Here is a 21,321-nt window from a genome sequence, read left to right as displayed (position 1 = left end):
AGAATGAGCTGGGCGCGGTGGTTCACGCTTGTAATCTCAGCACTTTGGAAGGCCGAGGCGGGTGGATCACAAGGTCAAGAGATCAAGACCACCCTAGTCAACATGGTGAAACCCTGTCTCTACTAAAAATACAAAAAATTAGCTGGGCACGGTGGCGCATGCCTGTAATCCCAGCTACTCAGGAGGCTGAGGCAGGAGAATTGCCCGAACCCAGGAGGCGGAGGTTGCGGTGAGCTGAGATTGCGCCATTGCACTCCAGCCTGGGTAACAAGAGCGAAACTCCATCTCAAAAAAAAAAAAAAAAAAGAAAGAATGAAGTCTTGGTCATCTACACACTTGCAAATTCCAGCCTTCCTGGCCTGTGAGTGTTGTTGCGTGAATATAGCAGGAAGTTAGGACTCTACTGCCTTTGATAAAACATGGTATGTTTCAGTCCGTGCTGGTGAACAGTATTCTCCACCTCCCTCCCTCCCAGCTTCCTTGCTTTCAGCTTCTCTCTCCTTTTTTTTTTGTTTTTTTGAGATGGAGTCTCTGTCACTCAGGCTGGAGTGCAATGGCGCAATCTCAGCTCACTGCAACCTCTGCCTCCCAGGCTCAAGCAAGTCTCCTGCCTCAGCCTCCTGAATAGCTGGATTAGAGACTCCCACCACCATGTCCAGCAAATTTTCTGTATTTTTAGTGGAGATGGGGTTTCACGATGTTGGCCAGGCTGGTCTTAAACTCCTGATCTCAGATGATCTGCCCACCTCGGCCTCCCAAAGTGTTGGGATTACAGGTGTGAGCCACCACGCCTGGACGCTTTCAGCTTCTCTTTAAAGTATACTTTAAAATTCAATCTGTACCATTCAGACACAGAGAGCAATGGCGTATAAGAAGCAGACATTACCAAATTCTCATCTCTTAGGCCATTGTTTGTTTAATGGAGTATTAGATGATAGGGGTTGTTGTCTAACAAGAACATTGCCCCTTCTGGGGCTGTACTTAGCCTTAACCTTCGGACGCCATGGCTAGGTCAGGATGCCATCCTAAGCAGTCTTTTTTTTTTTTTTTAATTAATGACAGGGTTTCACCATGTTGGTCAGGCTGGTCTTGAACTCCCAAACTCAGGTGATCCGCCCGCCTTGGCCTCCAAAATGCTTGGATTACAGGCGTGAGCCACCACGTTACAACATGACAACTACTTCTCACTTTATCTAGTAGTGAAGGCTCTGCCTGGCCCCCTGGCTTCCGACAGTCCTGTGGCAATCTGTTCTTTCCTGTGTACATTCCTTAAATTCTGCCATCCCCACTTCTGGAAAGCTCACCATTTCCTCTACCCTTATTCAGATTTATTTTACCCGAGACTCCTCTCAAATCCTCCCTGTTCCCCAAATCCTCTTCTGACTGCCTTAGTTCTCCCTCTGAAATTCCATAGTATTCTCAACAGACTCAGAGAAATTTGCTGGTGGGAGGGACCTTAGAGCAGTAATTCTCAAGTGGGGCAATTTCGCCCCCCAGGGGATATTAAGCAATGTCTGGAGACATACTTGGTTGTCACACCTGGGAGGGAGTGCTGTGGCATCTAGTGGTGTATGCCTGTGTCACACATGGGAGGGAGTGCTGTGGCATCTAGTGGTGGATGCCCGTGTCACACCTGGGAGTGCTATGGCGTCTAGTGTGTGGATGCCCGTGTCACACCTGGGAGGGAGTGCTGTGGCATCCAGTGGTGGATGTCCGTGTCACACCTGGGAGGGAGTGCTGTGGCATCTAGTGGTGGATGTCCGTGTCACACCTGGGAGTGCTATGGCGTCTAGTGTGTGGATGCCCGTGTCACACCTGGGAGGGAGTGCTATGGCATCTAGTGGTGGATGCCCGTGTCACACCTGTGAAGGAGTGCTGTGGCATCTAGTGGTGGATGCCCGTGTCACACCTGTGAGGGAGTGCTATGGCATCTAGTGGTGGATGCCCGTGTCACACCTGTGAGGGAGTGCTGTGGCATCTAGTGGTGGATGCCCGTGTCACACCTGTGAGGGAATGCTGTGGCATCTAGTGGTGGATGCCCGTGTCACACCTGGGAGTGCTATGGCATCTAGTGCGTTGATGCCCGTGTCACACCTGGGAGTGCTGTGGCATCTAGTGCGTGGATGCCCATGTCACACCTGTGAGGGAATGCTGTGGCATCTAGTGGTGGATGCCCATGTCACACCTGGGAGTGCTGTGGCATCTAGTGCGTGGATGCCCGTGTCACACCTGGGAGGGAGTGCTGTGGCATCTAGTGGTGGATGTCCGTGTCACACCTGGGAGTGCTATGGCGTCTAGTGTGTGGATGCCCGTGTCACACCTGGGAGGGAGTGCTATGGCATCTAGTGGTGGATGCCCGTGTCACACCTGTGAAGGAGTGCTGTGGCATCTAGTGGTGGATGCCCGTGTCACACCTGTGAGGGAGTGCTATGGCATCTAGTGGTGGATGCCCATGTCACACCTGTGAGGGAGTGCTGTGGCATCTAGTGGTGGATGCCCGTGTCACACCTGTGAGGGAATGCTGTGGCATCTAGTGGTGGATGCCCGTGTCACACCTGGGAGTGCTATGGCATCTAGTGCGTTGATGCCCGTGTCACACCTGGGAGTGCTGTGGCATCTAGTGCGTGGATGCCCATGTCACACCTGTGAGGGAATGCTGTGGCATCTAGTGGTGGATGCCCGTGTCACACCTGGGAGTGCTGTGGCATCTAGTGCGTGGATGCCCGTGTCACACCTGGGAGGGAGTGCTGTGGCATCTAGTGGTGGATGTCCGTGTCACACCTGGGAGTGCTATGGCGTCTAGTGTGTGGATGCCCGTGTCACACCTGGGAAGGAGTGCTGTGGCATCTAGTGGTGGATGCCCGTGTCACACCTGGGAGGGAGTACTGTGGCATCTAGTGGTAGATGCCCGAGACCCTGCTAACCATGCTACCCAACACAGGACAACTCCAAAACCAAGATTAGTCCAGGCTTTCGGCTGCTGTTAGGAAACCTGTCCACATACAGTTTATCTGTACATGTGCATGTCCCGAGCAATTGCACACTTTGTAATGACTCGTAGCCTCTATAGCTAGTATAGTTAACTTCTGCTCGTCATGGAAAATGCCACCTCTCTGAAATGGCCAGCACTGGAGAGATGATACTGCTGCTGGCGGTGAACGCCAGGGGACTACTGGGTGTCCCTTCTATTTTTGTTAACTTGTAGTTATTTGTAGGATAATTGCCTTTCGTGCAGACAATTTTTTTTTTGTTTGTAAAGCTTGTGAGAAAAATCCTTATTTGTAAAGTAGCTCAGCATTATTTGGAATGTTCCTCTCATTTATGACTACCCAATAAAGAAAATACTTTTTCCTGCTCTGCTGTCCAGTTTGTTGGGTTAATTTGGGAGATAGTGTCAGCGCCCTGGAATTGTGCCAACTTCCAATTAGCACTCTGTGTAACCACTGACTTCACTTTCAAAGTAATTACTGCAGATTTTCTCACTACCCTGATCATAGCCTGCATGCTTTTAATCCCACACTTAGTTTTTTCTCATGTAAAAGGAAAATTTATTTTAGATTTTAATATTTTGATTTTTTGAAACTTATTTTGAAATAACTTCAGACTTGCAGAAAAGTTGCAAAACAATGATACAAAGAATGTCCAGATAATTTCACCCAGAGTCCCCAAATATTAACATTTTATCATGGCTGATTTATTGTGTATTCTCTCCCTCTCTCTCTCTCTCCCCCCACCACACCCCACCATCTATATATGTAAATAATTGGTATCTTCTGAACCATTTCAGGAAGTTGCTAACAGTACTTAAGTGTGTATTTCATTGACGCAGGACAACATTCCCTTATATAGCTGCAATGCAGTACTGTTATCAAAATTGGGAAATCGACATTTAAACAGTGCTGTCTAATCTGCGAACCTTTCAAATTCTGCCAGTTTTCCTACTCTTTAAAATGTTTTCAAATTGTTGCCAGTTTACTCACTATGAAAAATACTGGCTTTAAAGCAAAAGAAAAAAAGTGTTATTTTCTGACCCAGGATCCATTCAGAGTCACACCTTGCATGTCCTTTTCATGTCCTTCATCTCGAATAGTTCCTCAGTCGTTCTTGGGCTTTCATGATCTTGACATTTTTGAAGACAGGCCTTTTATTTTGTCAAATCGCTGTCAATTTGGATTCATTGGGTGTTTCCCCATAGGCCGTTAATTCATTTTTGGCGGGAACGTAACGGTAGTGCTGTTGTGGCCTTCTCATTGTCTCCTTTCAGGAGGCACATGTTTCTCTCTCTCTCTCTTTTTTTTTTTTTTTTTTGAGCTGGAGTCGCACCCTGTCTCCCAGGCTAGAGCGTAGTGGCGTGATCTCAGCTCACTGCAACCTCCGCCTCCTGGGTTCAAGCAATTCTGCCTCAGCCTCCTGACTGGGATTACAGGCACCCGCCACCACACCCAGATAATTTTTGTATTTTTAGTAGAGATGGGGTTTCACCATGTTGGCCAGGCTGGTCTCGAACTCCTGACCTCAGGTTATCGGCCCGCCTCGGCCTCCCAAAGTGCTGGGATTACAGGTGTGAGCCAACGCACCCGGCCACATGTTTCTCTCTGTCCCATTATTAATAGCATCACTTTGATCATTTGGTTCAGGTGGTGTTTGTCTGCTTTCTCCACTCTAAAGTTACTGCTTTCCTTTTTCCATTTGTCTGGTAAAGGAAATGGACAGTTAAGTTCAGGTGGCCTTGGGAGCCAGTAAGTAGATGTCACCCAACCTGGGAGCTCAGGGAAGGCTTCTGGAGTTGCCCACACCTCAACTGTAACTTAAGGAATGATTATGAGTCAGCCAAACAAAGGAAAATGGGGAGGAGGGTTCAGAAGGATATGATACCATGAACACAGCCATGGAGCCTTGAGACTGCGCAGTGTATTCAGGGAAGCTCAGTGGCCGGCAGCTTGAGTTCTAGGATGGTGTTTGGAAGATGTCACAGAGTCCCAGCAAGGCAGTACAAGTGCAGTTGTTCTCACGGGAGGCCGGAAGCAGAGGCTGTGCTCCTTGTCCCTCAAAAGCTCCAGGGTCTCTTTTGTCTCTGAATTCCGTAGTTCTCTCTCCCCTAATTAACACAGAGCTAAAAATAGCAGAGAAATGGGGAATTGGGGGCAAGATTATAGTCAAAGAAGTTTCATCATAGGACGCACAGTTAATTTGGTTGCACTGGAAATTGGTGTCCTCCTTAGAAAATAGAAATCTTTGCCAAAAATTGCTTCATTTTTCTCTCAATTTTTTGAGAGTGAAAATCAGTGAAAAGTGAAAATATAAACAAATTGTGCAAATAAAATGAAAAAGGCACCGAATTTGGCTTTGGAGTATGCATCTGAGAAGCCTACTATTCTTTGGTTTGAATGTGGAGTGGTAAAGCAGTGTAGCCTCTTTGACACCCAGCCAATTTAATTTTTTTTTTAATTTTAGTGGCAGTAAGAACTGACTTACCAAGGCTTGGGGTAGCAGATACTATCAGAGCTGCAAGGACTTTTCCAGGCTTCTTTCAAGAAACTGGTGTAATTCTCCAAGAGTCTCCAAATTAAATTTATGCCAAGTCATTTCCTCTCCGCTACCAGTGAGGTCATCTTTGTAGGTGACCATTACTGATACTGTCAGCAAGAAAAGGATTATGAACTGAGGTCTAAATTTCAGTGCTGTCTAGGCAAAAATAGATGTTCAAAAGAATTTAGTGAGGTTTTTTTTCTCTCTCTCTCTTTTGTCCCTTTCAGATCTAGACTTAGAGTCCATGAATTTAGTGAGATTTCTAATACCTGGTAAAAATTTATCCCTAAGAGAAATTGCCAGATTTGTGGGCTCTTGATTTTAGCCTGAAGAATCACATTCTTCAGCATTGGAAGTTTTTTTTTTTTTCTTTTTAGACACAGGGTCTCTCTGTACTCTGTCACTCAGGCTGGAGTGCAGTGGCAGGATCATAGCTCACCGTAAACTTCGAACTACTGAGCTCAAGTGATCCTCCTGCCTCAGCCTCATGAGTAGCTAGTATTACAGGTATGTGCCACTATGCCTGGCCAACGTTTTTTTTTTTTGGTAGAGACAAGGTCTTGCTGTGTCGCCCAGGCTGGCCTCACCTTAGCCTGCCAAACTGCTGAGATTACAGGTGTGAGCCGCCACACCCAGCCCAACATTGGAAGTTGTCGTAGTTATAGCCAGTTGCCTCTCTTTTTGTCTGGAGATGTGTAGGTTAGCTAAAAAAAAATTTACCAATTTTTTTCTTTTTTCATTCACAAATATTGAATGTCTTCTGTGTACCAGATTACCAGATATATAATCCTCTCTCATGGGGGTTCATACTATCTACTGGAGAAGACATGCCGAAAACGAGAGAGAGAGAGAGAGAGAGAGAGAGAAGCCACAAATCAGTTGGCGACACCCATGTTAGTGACTAAAGAGTCTGTACACAAAAGCTTTACAAATTCATGTGGCCAAATACATTTCCTTGTTTCTCGAGTTAAAATTTACATAACATACCATTAACCATTAGCTAACTTAAAACATACAATTCAGTGCATTTATTAACATTCACAGTGCTGTACAACCATCATTTCTATCCAGTTCCAAGACAAATCATCACCCCAAAAGGAAGCCCCATTCCCATTAAGAGATCACTCCCTATTCCCCGCTTCCCCCAAATCTGGCAACTGCTAGTCTACTGTTCGTGTGTGCCTTCTTCCACTCAGTGTAACACTTCTGAGGCTCATCCACACAGTAGCGTGTGTCAGGACTTCTTCACTACCAACCGTGTTCCTTAAGTATGCTTAAAGTAACTCCTCCCTATTGAACTGTTTTGGAGTCATATTTCTTGGTGTGGAGGTAGTTTAATGATTCATCTCTGTTATGTTAGCATACTTGTTTATAGTAGAGAAAAATTCTGTATTCTGCCGCCATACTTCGTCAAAACCTTTTAACAAGGCATTGATTCAGTTCTCTGGTTCTGAGAACTTGGCAGTGGAAGAGAAGACTTCCACCAGCATTGCAAGCAAAATCACTGATGTCAATTCAGGTTATTGTAGAAAACCATGAGTTGTGACAAGTGAAAGCTTTTCACCAAGCCACAAAACTATGGGTGTGCAGTCAATACACGGAACACTATGAGTTTGCTTCCATTGCTCAGTGTAGCACTCTTACGCCAGCTCTAAAATATTCATAGCCTTTGCTGTTCCCAAAAGGTGCTTGAATAATGAGATTTCTCCTGTGTCAGCATCCGTGTTCACAACTGGTGAGACTAGAAGATAGTGTTGTATGCTGGAAGGTAGTCATTGTTCCATTCAGGCGTTTGGCAGAGAAATGGCTGATCTGCTCATTCGCGGGATGTGAGAGATTAGTGACATATTTGTGATTCTCATGTTGATGATTTTTAATGTTTGACAGAGAAACTCTTCCAGTTATTTTCTTCTGGTCCAGGCCTCACTCCTTCTATCCCACATGGCTCTAGTCAACCTCTTTTAATTAGTAGAGTAATAGGCAAGACTGTAGTAGGATGCCTCAAGACAGACTCTTATGTTGGGACAAGTAGTATCTTAGTAAGGCAGTTCCGGCCTTTCCTGTCCTGCCTCCTCAGGATAAAGAGTGTTTGTTTCCAGAGTGTCTAGGATAGACTGCTCTGTCGCAGAAGCACATTTGTCCCATTATGTCTAGTGACAAAAATAAGGCCAACACCTATGTGAACTTTCTCATATATCCGAATGGAATAAACAAGATGAGTATATTTGACATTTTAAAAAGGTTTTTTCTTTTACAGACAGTTTTCAAAATAACATAGGAGAAGCAAAGGAAAAAAAAATTGTGTTTCTGATTCACAGGTTGCTTGAGACTTTTTTGGAGGTGCTAGTATTTTATGGACTGCAGAGAGTTTTGAAGGAAAATACAATTAAATCATGCTTCTGTTATTCGGGGAGAAGGAATGACATTCTTTTTTTTTTTTTTTTTTTAAGATGAGAGAGACAGTATTTGGAATTTATCTTTAGATTATTCTACCTCTGAATCTAATTTAAGTAAGAAATTGTGCAAGAATGGAATCTTGCCACCCAGGAAAAAAGCTAAGCAGTTCTGGCCCAGTCTGTTTTCTCCTGAGACTGTCTTCAGATTGAGGTGATTAATGCTAAAATGGATGGAGTCACCAGGCTCTCCGCCTTCTATAAGATTGGAGTATGGTTGAAAGTCAGAGGAAAGGCCAGCTCTTCGGTGTGTTATTTCCTCTTGCAGACACCAGATCAAGGGCAGTAGTGGTCTGGCGCTTATATTTTGTTGTTATTTGTTGAGACCAGAATCTCCTTAAGGATATATTTATATGTATATATTTAATATTAAAGTTTCTTTTCAGGGGATTTATATTTAATTAGTTCCTGTAATAACATGCATTCCATTTAAAGTGACCTTGCTAAATTTTCTAAGACATTTTTGGTTTTCCCATAGTTTTTAATAAACCAAGGCATCAAAGGAACAGTCACAGTTACCCAAATATTGAGCAGTTAAGGCTGGTTTCGGCTCATCTGAAATCTGTAAACATTTAAAGAGAACCTCTCTCCCAGAAGATACTTTGAGCACAGTGGTATTCTCCAGTCTCAGATGTTAAGGTTACATACAGACTAGAGAGGCCTTCAGTCTATATTGATGGGTTCCTTTCCTAACCTCACCCTTCTGATAATATATTTGATCTAATTTAGGGGCAGCAACATTGAGCCCAAAGAAAAATTAAATGGGGTAGTAACTGTAGACACCAAACCCTCCCTAAACCTTGAGACATCAAATAAGCAAGACTGAATATATGCAAAAGATTCTTTAAAGATGTATCTTTTGTGTATGAGGCATGATGACTGCTTGAATCCTGGAGGTGGAGATTGCAGTGAGCCAAGATCATGCCACTGCATTCCAGCCTGGGCAACAGAGTGAGACTCTGTCTCAAAAAAAAAAAATAGAGGCCAGGCATGGTGGCTCACACGTAGCACTTTGGGAGGCTGAGGCGGGCAGATCATGAGGTCAGGGGTTCGAGACCAGCCTGACCAACATGGTGAAACCCCGTCTCTACTGAAAATACAAAAATTAGCCAGGCGTGGTGGCACATGCCTATAATCCCAGCTACTCAGGAGGCTGAGGCAGGAGAATCACTTGAACCCAGGAGGCAGAGGTTGCGGTGACCTGAGAGCACACCATTGCACTCCAGCCTGAGCAACAGAGCGAGACTCATCTCAAAAAAAAAAGAAAAAAATGTGTCAAAGATTTTTCTACCTAGAACAAGAGTCAAACATTCTTTTTAAAAATTATTTTATTTACATAAACTTATGAGGTACAAGTGTAAATTTGTGACATACATAGAGATGAAGTCAAGGCTTTTAGATAGCCATCAGCTGAATAATGTATATTGTACTCATTGAGTAATTTCTCATCACCCACCCGCCTCCCACCCCGTCACCCTTCTGAGTCTCCATTGCGTACTATTGGAGAAGCCTTCTCCAGCAGTGCGTTGTCAGTTAAGTCTAGGAGGAGAAAGGCTTCTCACGGACATGAGCTAAATTCCCTGGGAAAGGCCATTCCATAGTGGAGAAGGCCTTCTGTTCACCCACAGTGTGGTCCTCAGACCAGCAGCTTCATCGTCTGCTGGGAACTTGTTAGAAATGCAGACCCCAGGCCGGGTATGATGGCTCATACCAGCACTTTGGGAGGTCAGGAGTTATCAAAGATAACAAGGTCAGGAGTTTGAGACCAGCCTGGCCAACACAGCGAAACCCCATCTGTAGTAAAAATACAAAAAACTTAGCCAGGCATGGTGGTGCATGCCTGTAATCCCAGCTACTCAGAAGACTGAGGCAGGAGAATCACCTGAACCTGGGAAGTGGAGGTTATGATGAGCTGAGATTGCGCCACAGCACTCCAGCCTGGGCAACAGAGCAAGACTCCATCTGAAAAAATTGCAGACCCCAACTCAAACTTGAATTGGAAACTTAGGCGGGGGGCTTAGCAGTCTGTGTGTTTACTAGCCCTCCAGGTGAGTTTCGATGCTTCCGTGTTTGAGAACTGCTGCTTACGCTGTCTTGGTGGAGACAATGCCTCTTCTGTGGATTCTGTATTTATCAAAGACCCACTGACTATCATTTAGCACTCACAATACAGTTAGGAGGTGTGTGAGTTCCCTTTATAAACCTATTTCTGGTTGTAAATTCCTAAGATGGTTTACACATCAGTATCTGTGAGCTCCATAAAAGTGAATCCATCTCATTCAGAATGATCTATTCTGAGTGTATAGTGGAAGTCTACTTTCTAAGCCTGTGAAACAGGGGCCCAGCCCCTGATGCAGATGAAATTCCCTAAGGTAGATACCAAGGTAGATGTCCCTGCTGAATGGGGACCTCTCATCTCGCCTCACCCTGGCTGTGTGTACTATATATTTTCAACCAAGAGGACAGCAGAGCAGCACAGAATGGCTGATAGTATTCCTGGTTTCTGGATTATATAGATGCAAGGGAAATGTCTCCTAGTCTTATTTCATGGGCTACTGTTAGCATTATTGAATTGCAATGGTAAGAGGGTTAGGTAGGCATTTTCCATTTTGATTAGACAGCTATCATTTACAAATTAGACCACAGGAAACCGACCTTAACTTCTGTGACTAAAGCTTTCGGCAGTTACTTTTGGCATTTCTGGCCCTCTAGACTTGAAAATGACTGAGTGGTTACAATTTACAAAGTTAACAGAGCTTTCTGTTGATTGGTATGAATGGTTGGATATGAGATAGACTCTTAGGAGTAAAGGACAGGAATTTAGGGAAAATCCTAGTGGAGTCACTGCAGCCAGGCAGAGTTGCCTGTTACATGCAGATAACAAGTCACGCTGTTGGGGATAATTAGAAAAAGAGGAAACAAAGTTGAGAAAAGAAGAGGGAGGCAGAACAGATGGCAGAGGACAGGAATTTTAGTGCAACATTGGGAAAGGTTATAGAAGCTGAGGCCAGCACAGATCCAGGGCCTTACAGCTCTATTTACAGCTGGACCTTCTGATTCCTGGGGAGGAGGGGAGGCTGGATTGTGGGTAAGAGAGATTGGCAGGGCCAGTGGAGGATACTCTCCCACATTCTTCAGTTGTCCTGGGCAGAGGCTTTGTGTTGAGAGAGGCTCGGAACAGCAGCATGCTTATAGACAAGCTAGCTAAGCAGGTACAAGGAAAAATAATTTACCTAAAGTTCTTTCTGTCTTAAACATCCCTATGTTTAAAAGTCTATAGTGAATCAAGGATGTTGAATGGCAAAAGATCATCAGTCTCTCCCTCTTTAAATGAGCTATGGGCCAGGCACAGTGGCTCACGCCTGTAATCCCAACACTTTGGGAGGCCAAGGTGGGTGGATCACTTGAGCCTAGTAGTTTAAGACCAGCCTGGGCAACATAGCGAAACCCTGTCTCTACAAAAAATTTAAAACAAATTAGCCTGGCTGGTGGCATGTGCCTATGGTGTTAGCTACTCAAGAGGCTGAGGTGGGAGGATCACTTGGGCCCAGGAGGTCAAGGCTGCAGTGAGCTGTGATCACACTACTGCACTCCAGCCTGAGTGACAGCGAGATGCTGCCTCAATAATCATAATAATAACAATAATCTGTCTTCAGTGTTTCATTTTACCCAGGCTAAATGTATTTGTAGTTTACATATATGTTTATATTTTGATAGATTTGTGTGAATAAAAAATATACAATAAAAATTAACATTACTTGCCGGGCGCGGTGGCTCAAGCCTGTAATCCCAGCACTTTGGGAGGCCAAGGCGGGTGGATCACGAGGTCAAGAGATCGAGACCATCCTGGTCAACATGGTGAAACCTCGTCTCTACTAATACAAAAAATTAGCTGGGCATGGTGGCGCGTGCCTGTAATCCCAGCTACTCAGGAGGCTGAGGCAGGAGAATTGCCTGAACCCAGGAGGCAGAAGTTGCGGTGAGCCAAGATCGCGCCATTGCACTCCAGCCTGGGTAACAAAAGCGAAACTCCGTCTCAAAAAAAAAAAAAAAATTAACATTACTCAAGGGGAGTGGGATTAGATGTAAGAGGGTGGATTAGTAAGAGGGTGGATTGTTTTTTTTTTTTTTTGAGATGGAGTCTCATTCTGTCACCCAGGCTGGAGTGCAGTGGTACGATCTTGGCTCACTGCAACCTCCACCTCCCGGGTTCAAGCCATTCTCCTGCCTCAGCCTCCTGAGTAGCTGGGACTACAGGCACACGCCACCATGCCTGGCTAATTTTTATATTTTTAGTAGAGATGGGGTTTCACCATGTTGGCTAGGATGGTCTCGATCTCCTGACCTCGTGATCCACCTGCCTTGGCCTCCCAAAGTGCTGGGATTACAGGTGTGAGCCACCGCGCCCAGCTAGTAAGTTGTCTTGTACACCTTTTTACCATTGGACTTGTTACAACAAGCTATAACTGTTTTTGACTCCATAAAATACATTGTTTTATAGGAGCCATCAAGTTTCACTCACAAACTCAGTCCCTGATTTTCATTTTCTTATAAAATCTCAGGTTCCTCAAATATGAATTCTTCTGCCATGAGAAATTAGTCTTAAAGTCTGGGGAAAGATGATTATAGTCAGAGCCGCTTAGATAGGACAAAGTTCCACGTCAGGAGAATGTTCATATGAGAACTGAATAGAGGGCCAAATTTTAAGGCTAAGAAATATGATCAGAGGAGATTTGCAGTGAAGAGAATCAGCATGAAGAGTTGATGTACGTGGCTGTGGTGCACCTGAGAGCGTGTACCAGAGCGTGAGAGCGATTTAGATTCTCGTGCATTGATTTCTATACCTGGCTGGACAGCCTCCACTGTCTTCTCAGTGACTGTGCCCAAGAATTCTGTCCATCTGTGGACCTGTGTTAGCGATGGCTATTAAATACTTAGATGGCGTTTCTGTGTTCGGAGCGTTCTTCAGACAAGAGTTCACTTACTCCCCACACCACCTTTTGAAGTAGGCACTGTTATGATCCACAGTTCATAAAAAGGGAATCTGAGACATGGGAAGTCGAACTTTCCCAAGTTTCTAAGTGGTAGAGTATTCTGACTCCAGATTCGAAACAGTAAACCACTACTCTACTGCCTCCCAACCTGGAGATTTTCTGTAAGAGATGGGGTAAAATAAAGCCTACTTCATATTGATTGCCTTCTTAGTAATATTCTTAAACATTTATTTATGGTTTTTTTTTTTTGAGACAAAGTATCACTTTTGTCCCCCAGGCTGGAGTGCAATGGTGCGATCTCGGCTCACTGCAACCTCTGCCTCCCAGGTTCAAGTGATTCTCCTGCCTCAGCCTCCTGAGTAGCTGGGATTACAGGAGCCTGCCACCAGGCCCGGCTAATATATATATATATATATATATTTATTTATTTATTTATTTTGTATTTTTAGTAGAGACGGTGTTTCACCATGTTGGCTAGGCTGGTCTCAAACTCCTGACTTCAGGTGGTCCACCCGCCTCTGCCTCCCAAAGTGCTGGGATTACAGGCGTGAGCCACCGTGCCCAGCCTACTTGAATACATTTATATTGTGTCATTCATGAATGTCTTTTCCCTCTGGCAAGATTATGGTATTTAGGTCAGGAGTCATTTTTTTCTTATTTATTTTGTATTCTTATATTGCCCAGATATGCTTGATAAATGGTTTTTGAATGAACGAACCAAACTGTTTGTCTAATTCACTATATCTCTAAGTGTCTAAGGAAAAGACAACTGTGGGGTCCCTCACTGTGTGCTCGGGAAGCTCTCTGGACATGGAACCAACTTCCTTTCTTTGATTTAGAGCCAGATGTGATGTTTGAAGATTTTAATCTATTTGCTCTCAAGTGTGGAGCCAGAGCTAGAACTATAACAATTAGAAGTTAATCTGAGATGTCCTACAATATACGATTTTAAAATAAAATCCACCAGTGTCAGCCTGGCTCAGTGGCTCATGCCTGTAATCCCAGCACTGTGGGAACCTGGGACAGGCGGATCCCTTGAGCCAAGAGTTCAAGACCAGCCTGGGCAATGTGTTAAAACTCCATCTCTACAAATCATATTCAAACACTAAGTAGGCATGGTGGTGTCTGCCTGTAGTCCCAGCTACTTGGTGGGAGGCTGAGAAGGGAGGATCACTTGTGCCCAGAAGGTCGAGACTAGTGAGACATGGTCACACCACTGCATTCCAACCTGGGTGCCAGAGTGGTACCCTGTTCTCTGCCCGCCCCCTCCCCCCGCCCCCGCCAAAAAAATCCACCACTGTCCCATTCTGAACAATACGATAGGAAATGTTTGGAAAGGAGACAGGAAATAATACCTGGTGAATAGTTACTGTCAAGTATTTGCTAGGTGCACTGCAAATCTTCGTAAATTTAATCCTCAAAACAATCATTCAAGACGTGCATTAGCTTGATTTTAGAGGTAACGTTTGTCTGAGAAGGAGGTAACTTGGTCAAAGGGTGCCATCTTGTTGGGATTTCACACTTGGGTCTGTTGGCTTCAGAGACTTGGGCTTTCAGGCTCTGCTGCTGCCAGGACGGGGGCCACATCGCCTTGTCTCCGATTTCTCCTGTGGCTGTCCGGGTCTTGGCCACCTTCGGCATCATGTGTTCTGTACACAGCACAGCATGGGGGTGCCAGCAGTCCTCCTTGGTTCAACATCTAGGATATGTCAGAACTAAACCGTAAGACTCCTTAGCAACCCCCCTACCAGCACTCATTTCTGCTACTTCAGACCAGAACACTTCGGGAAGCGTTTTTCAGTTTTCTGCTTCAATTTTCTTGGCTAGCAGTTTACTTCACAGCATCGCAGTCATCTCTATTTTTGTCTCCTCTGCCTTTCTGTATTTCAGTTTCTGAATTTGCATCCCAAACAAGCCAGCATTTTGGCATTTTCAATTTTGAGTTTCTTCAGTGAATTCATAATAGTAAAAATAGTTAAGAAAACCTATAAAGGCAAGATTGTTGTCAAAGCCCTCACATTAGAACACTTGCCCAGGTGCTCCAGCTTCATGGGGGGACTGAGCGTTTACGTGGGAAGGCTGAGCTCCCCATCTTTTTTCCCCAAAGATCATTCATTCTGCACCATATGAGACAGCATGACTTCAACTTGAGATGAGCAAAGCACATTTCAGATAGGAGGAGAAAAAGGAGAGGGGTGGGCACCAGAGTGAAACGGTACACTTCCTCACCCCATGCTTATTTACATAATTGTGTTTTTATAACATTTCCTGTACTTTTCTGTAAGCTGATGCTGCCCTAATTATAGATTTTTAACAGAACACTTCATTGTACCCCAAATTATATAGTGCTTTAAAAAGGTACTTTCTTACCGGTTTACCAAATACCTTATAAACTCATAATTACATAAAACAATTCGAGATACAGAATAGAAACAGCCTGTACTGTTAACAGATGTTGGTATTGTTATATAATTGAGTACATGGCTTTCAAAGATCTATAATATTTTTCTTGAGTAAAAAGAAAAAAGTGACTCATTATAGTCATAATGTGTCACGGAGACTCCTGATCAAACAGAATGCACATGTTCTGTTTTGTGCATTCTGTACAGTTCATTGTAAATGGACTTGCCTTTGTGGATGTGAAAGTGCCACTTATTCCAGCAAATTGCCTTTGTGGCATATGCACCTACTTGTTAGACAGCTTGCGGGCACCTGGGCTGGGCAGAGGCTGGGTCCCCTTTATCATCAGCACACCTGCACACAGGGCACTGCGGTGCCGCGCTCCAGGGAGGCTGCCATCATTAACAGACTTGCTCCTGGGGAAACCCACTGAGGACTTCTCAGTGCCCTCCCGCCCGTCAGAGACCGCCTCAGAATTCTTAGAAGACTAGGAATGGGGCAGCCTCCAAATGCTAGCTCTCTTCCCTCCACATCAGTTTTAGGCGTCTCTTATGATACAACTGATTGAGATACAAGGTAACCTCAGTGCAACACAATGGAAGAAATAAATCCTCTCTGTTATTGAGTGCTGGGTCTAGTGTTTAATTTTCAATTTAATTTTTGGCACTATTTCTTTTTTTTAAGTTGCTTATCTTAGGACAGTAGAACTGGAACGAGCCTTGTTTCCAATTACAAAAACAAAATGGAACAAAGGATGAGGTCAGATTTTTGTATTATTGACAAACAACTCCACATTCTTCCCTCCGGAGGAGACTGTCTTGGAAGCAAGCCCGGGATACACACAGATTCACTCACTCATTCATTCCTTCATGCTGATGATGTTAGTCTTAATATGGGTCTTTTCTCTAAGGAAACCCTCCCCATTTTTGCAAGATTTTTGAAAAATGAGTTGCTGAATGGGCTTCACATATTTTTGTTCTTTTGCTTTGTTGGGATTTTCTTCCCACTCCTATTTTTGTTAATTCTTCTCTCAGAAAATGAGGTTGCTGCTCATTGCCATTGAGGCTCCTTGTGGCACATTCATTGGTCCAGTAAAAGACAACTCCAGGCTGGGCGTGGTTGCTCACACCTATAATCCCAGCACTTTGGGAGGCTGAGGTGGGTGGGTCACGAGGTCAGGAGTTCGAAACCAGCCTGGCCAAGATGCTGAAACCCCGACTCTATTAAAAATACAAAAATTAGCCAGGCATGTTGGCAGGTGCCTGTAATCCCAGCTACTTGGGAGGCTGAGGCAGAAGAATTGCTTGAACCCAGGAGGTAGAGGTTGCAGTGAGCCGAGATCACACCACTGCACTCCAGCCTGGGCGACAGAGCAAGACTCTGTCTTTAAAAAAAAAAAAAAGACTTAAAGAACTACCTACCAGTAACATAATAAAACCTTGAGTACAGATTGATTCATAAATGGCAGTGGACGAGTGTTGAAAGTGACGCATTATGTCGCTGCAATGTATTGACATTATCAATTGTGTGTCACTAAACAGCCAGGCTAACTGGATGATTTACTTTGTGTTTAACTGCCTTTTTCAATTGGAGCAAATGTTGAGGAACTGGGACGCAACATCAGAAATGATATATTTTCTTCTGTTAACACCAGCGTCGCTGAGGCATGTTGGTTTTGGCTGCAGGCTGTAGGTCTGTAGTTTAAATGGTCTAAACAAGTGATTAATGACCAGGAGCAAGCCCTTACACTTTTCCACATCTTTTCTCCTTTCTATTTATGTCGCCTTGATGCTTGGGAGGGGTCGTTTCAGAGTAGTTCACACTATTTATTGTGCTGACGTTGGTTTCCATCCTGAGAGCCCTTGATGTTTCTTTGTGGGTTTTGTTTTTAATATTATTTAGCATAATGACCTAAACTATAAACTCTTGACGTTGCAATACTGGTGTCCTTAGTTCAGCAGTCATCTGTATAAGGGCCACTCTGTACGGTGAAAGGTGACAGCTGTAGCCCCCAGCAAAGAAGCTCTGGACTTTTGCCCCCAAGTTTCAGTCCTGGTAACTTGAACCAGACTTTCTAGTTTCTTGAAACATTGTTTTATTTTCTTGCAAGTTAGTATAGTGTTCATATTTCACAAGGCTAAACTATGCACAGTGCTTCTCAAATGTGCACTTGCTGTAGATGGGTATGTTAACTGTTACTATGAAGTTGAGAATTTGAGCTGCTAACTGACCCTACTGCATTTGTTCTCTGCATAAAATGTTGTTATAATAGTGCTAATTACCAAGCAGCTGAATCGTGAGAAAGTGCACAGCACTAATCCGCACCTTAGTGTTGTCTTGCTATTAAGAAAATGTGAGCATGTGCTCGGGACACATGCACTTGATTTACCAGCTTCCCAGGGGCACGTTTATCTGTGGATCACTGATGGTTTGACTTGTGGGATGGAGCATTTGATTTCTATATGTATGCTTTTGAGACACTCATTTTTACTCTATTAAGAGTTGAGTGAAGAACAAGACATTTTAAAAAGGAAGAATAACATTCGGAGATCTCAAAACGGGAGATTTTAAATTACTACTTGCTTCTGTTTATTTTTTGCTAGCTTTAGAAAAACAAGGAAGAATATCTTTCTTCATCAAGTTGGAATAGTCCAATTTCAGTGCTTAGGTGATGGGGTTAAAATCGTTGTTTTAATGGTAGATGAAAATGATTCGGTTCTGTTAGATTCACATCCTGAATAAATGTTTCTACACAATTAGAATCTATAACAGATCTACACCAGCATAGTTTAAGTCTGAAAGAACGACTTCAAGTCTTGGGAATGAATTTGTTTTTGCCCTGTGGATGGGTCAGAAACATCTGCTTCAGGTATAGTTTACAAGTGTTACTGATTAACCCATGAGCTGAAAACCCAGATAAGGAGCTCTGACTATTGAAAACTACACATTCCATGTTTTTATAAATGTATATTAAGATGAATTCCACATAACTATTACTTGGATGTCTGACAGCCAGAACTTTAAGGAGAATTTGTGTTTTTAAAAAGGAATGTAAAAAATTAATTTTTCTTTTCTGGTACCAGAGTTTTGTTGTACTTGAAGAAATCCTGCTCCTGGGCAGAAAGCAAACGGTTCAAAGGAACCTCATCTCCATTTGGTTTTACTCGATAATCCTTTATCCACCATCTTCAGCTCTCATTCCTTTGCTTTCTTGCCTGTGGCTACATTTCTATCTCTGCATCAATTAGCACAGTGATTTATACAACAAGCAAGCAGTTTAGAGGTAATGGTACACAATTAACATCTCATTCCACCATAAAGGGTATGCTAAATACCCCAGTCATTGCTTTCTCTGCCTGGAATTGAAATAAGTGTTTGTCCTAATTCATATGCTATCTGATGTGAAGTGGGCCTGCTTTGTACTGTACTACACCATTAATCTAATTATAGATAGCTGCAAATGAAGTGCTGTCTGAGCTGGGAGATTGAAGAAAATAGCCTTTTGTCATTTACCATGACTCTGTGAAGCAAGATCACACTTTACAGGGCAATACTGCAAAATGGAAATCTCAATAATATTGCTGCCTGTTGCATCTTTTCTAATTACAACAACATTGTAAACACAACTGGGCGCTGATATAAATAGAGCTGTAGATATGCTGTCAAGTCGCTTGTAGGAGAAAGTCCTCCGAGTGCTGTTGGATTAAATGATGCATCCTGATTGACAGCTACCTTGAGACTGCGCTGATGGAGTTGTCACAGCATTATGCTAACAGGCTGCTCCAGCGACTGCAGCTGTAGGAGGCTGTGGCGCGCCCTGCGCCTTAGCTGCTGCCCGTTCATGTCAGCTTCTTCGCCTGGGTTGCAACTCCAAAGGAAGGACAGCCGTAGGCCTTGATGCTGTGCGTTTTCTCTGTTGTGTCTTAGAGATTGGTGGTGGTGGTGTAGCTCACATATCAGGTGACCGGGCCCTTTGTGGAGAAGTAGCGGGGAATTATTTTTTATGGCTCTGAACCTTGCTGTATCTTCCTCAAGTGACAATCGTGTACCCCACAAAGAATTTAGAAAAGAACGTGGTTGAATTACCAGTCTCATTCCACTGAAGTGTTTTAATTTAGTTTTTTTCCACTTTTCTGACACCCCAGTGCTTTTAAAGATGCATCATTTTTGCATTTCACCCTTTCCTTTAAAAACACTGACGCTATTTCCCCAGTTCTGAGTTAGGAAAGTAGATTTAGGGGAATATTTGAGTGTCGGCTGTGACTGCCACACTGTGGAAATGAAGACAGAGCTTCATGTTGGAGACCTTTGGGGCCAGGTGTAAAACCTTGACTAGGAAGAGAGCCTATTCTCTGAAGAAAAGTGTCTACCACCTTACTTAGGGTTGTGTGGACGGTATTTGGCCCTTGCTTCAAGATATTAGGATAATTAATGCACAGTGATTTACAGTCAAAGACAGCACTTGCCCTTGAGTTGTTGTCGGCTGAGATGGCCAACAGTTGATGGACGCGAAAGAACATTAGCAGTCGGTCACCTGTGCATATCCTAATTGTTACTGGAAGAATGACTTAGAAATGGAAACTGGAAGTGAGCCCACTTGAAGAGGAATGGAGGCTGATGGTGGCACTGGAGGCTCTGAAGTCACAGCTGAAAACTGTACGGCAAACTGCAAGCACTCACCTTGGGAGCAGCCTCGGACCTCAGAACCATTGCAACACATTAGCGCATGGGGTCTGCAGAATTAAATTACGGGTACTTCTGTAGGCTGCGGAAAGAATCGCATGGATTTAACGCTGTTAAGGAGGTGCATGTACTAAACAAATACAGCACCCACCAGCGTGGCATTCTCTGTACCCGTCTAAGTGGAGTGTGCCTCACAGTGGGTGATTCTTTGCTGTCTTTGGGTACTGAGTTCTGGAGTGTGGGAGCGCAGGCACACAAGCCCAGTTGCAGGATGCTTTTCTTAATGAGGCCCAGTTATAAAGCTCCTATCTTGCCCAGACTGTGACGAGCCTCCCCCTTCTCCTCCAGCAGCCACTCCCAGCCCCCGGCCTTTCATCAGTCTCCATGGAAGAGCTGTGCGTCAATTTTAAAACAATCCCACTGGCGTTCCTTGTAATTGTCCACCTCTTGTGGCTTTCTTCCTGATCCTTTTATGTCAGCTGTGATTCCTTTTCTTTCTTTCTTTCAAACTTTTGGGAGACATTTTCTTGTTAGACATGGTTTCACACTGTAGAGGCCATAAAATTAATTTGCTTCGAGACCCGGGCTGGGGTCACTTTCCCGTAATTGGGTCATTAGATAACACCTCCCATTACTGTCATGTGTGGGTTGAGGAGTCCACTAGGCCAAGCCCAGAGAGCACCTGTTCTCTGTTCTAAGTTATGTGGTGAGCTGTTTTTTAAGAACATTATATTCATTTGGCTGTGTGGTCTGGAGAATACTTTCCTAAGCCAGCGAAGTGAGGTTCCGTGCACTGACCAGCCCCGAGCTAATTGGAGCAAATCATCTTCCTGCTCCATGGCAGCCCAGCCCCACCGACAGGCAGCTGCCTGTCACCCACTGGCATTTCCTCGCCCTACCCAGGGAACGAATGGGAAACCTGGCTGCTTCTGGGATCCTGCCGCTCTGTCCTGTCCACGAGCCTTCAGAGTCTTGGATTCCTGCCCCAAGTATCAACTTTGTGATTTATCAACCATAAAAACTTAAAACTCTCTAGGGGAGTTTCTCCCGATCCACGAGGAATATTGAAATGCCCATGATGAAACCAGCTTGTGCCCTGCGGTCTGGGTAGGGGCACATTCCGGAAGTCTCATAAAGCATTGGCTGCTCTGTGCCCCCAAAGAATCCAGAGACGCCAATAAATAGCAGTTTTGATCATAAGCTCGGAAAGCCCTGGTGTACATTCTTAAATGACTTCTTTTCTGGGGCATCAAAAAGCTTTT

At 44.2% G+C, this 21,321-nt stretch overlaps 1 protein-coding gene and 1 long non-coding RNA gene across 5 annotated transcripts in view; one reads left to right on the top strand and one right to left on the bottom strand.

Annotated features, from left to right (window-relative positions):
- PCCA (propionyl-CoA carboxylase subunit alpha) overlaps nucleotides 1-21,321 on the top strand; it is a 433,326-nt gene that overhangs the window by 394,192 nt on the left and 17,813 nt on the right. The window lies entirely within an intron of this gene.
- Nucleotides 17,257-20,378, bottom strand: LOC135268956 (uncharacterized). Its single transcript, XR_010337283.1, has 2 exons — nucleotides 20,057-20,378; nucleotides 17,257-19,347 (listed from the first exon to the last, which is right to left on the bottom strand). It is a non-coding gene; the product is annotated as an uncharacterized LOC135268956 (long non-coding RNA).

The sequence above is a fragment of the Aotus nancymaae genome, unplaced genomic scaffold (genome assembly GCF_030222135.1).
Source record: "Aotus nancymaae isolate 86718 unplaced genomic scaffold, 86718_ANA_hifiasm-v0.15.2.pri h1tg000048l, whole genome shotgun sequence".
Lineage (NCBI taxonomy): Eukaryota > Metazoa > Chordata > Mammalia > Primates > Aotidae > Aotus > Aotus nancymaae.
The sequence above is the reverse complement of the archived record's forward strand: the minus strand, read 5'-3'. Positions and strand labels throughout refer to the sequence as shown.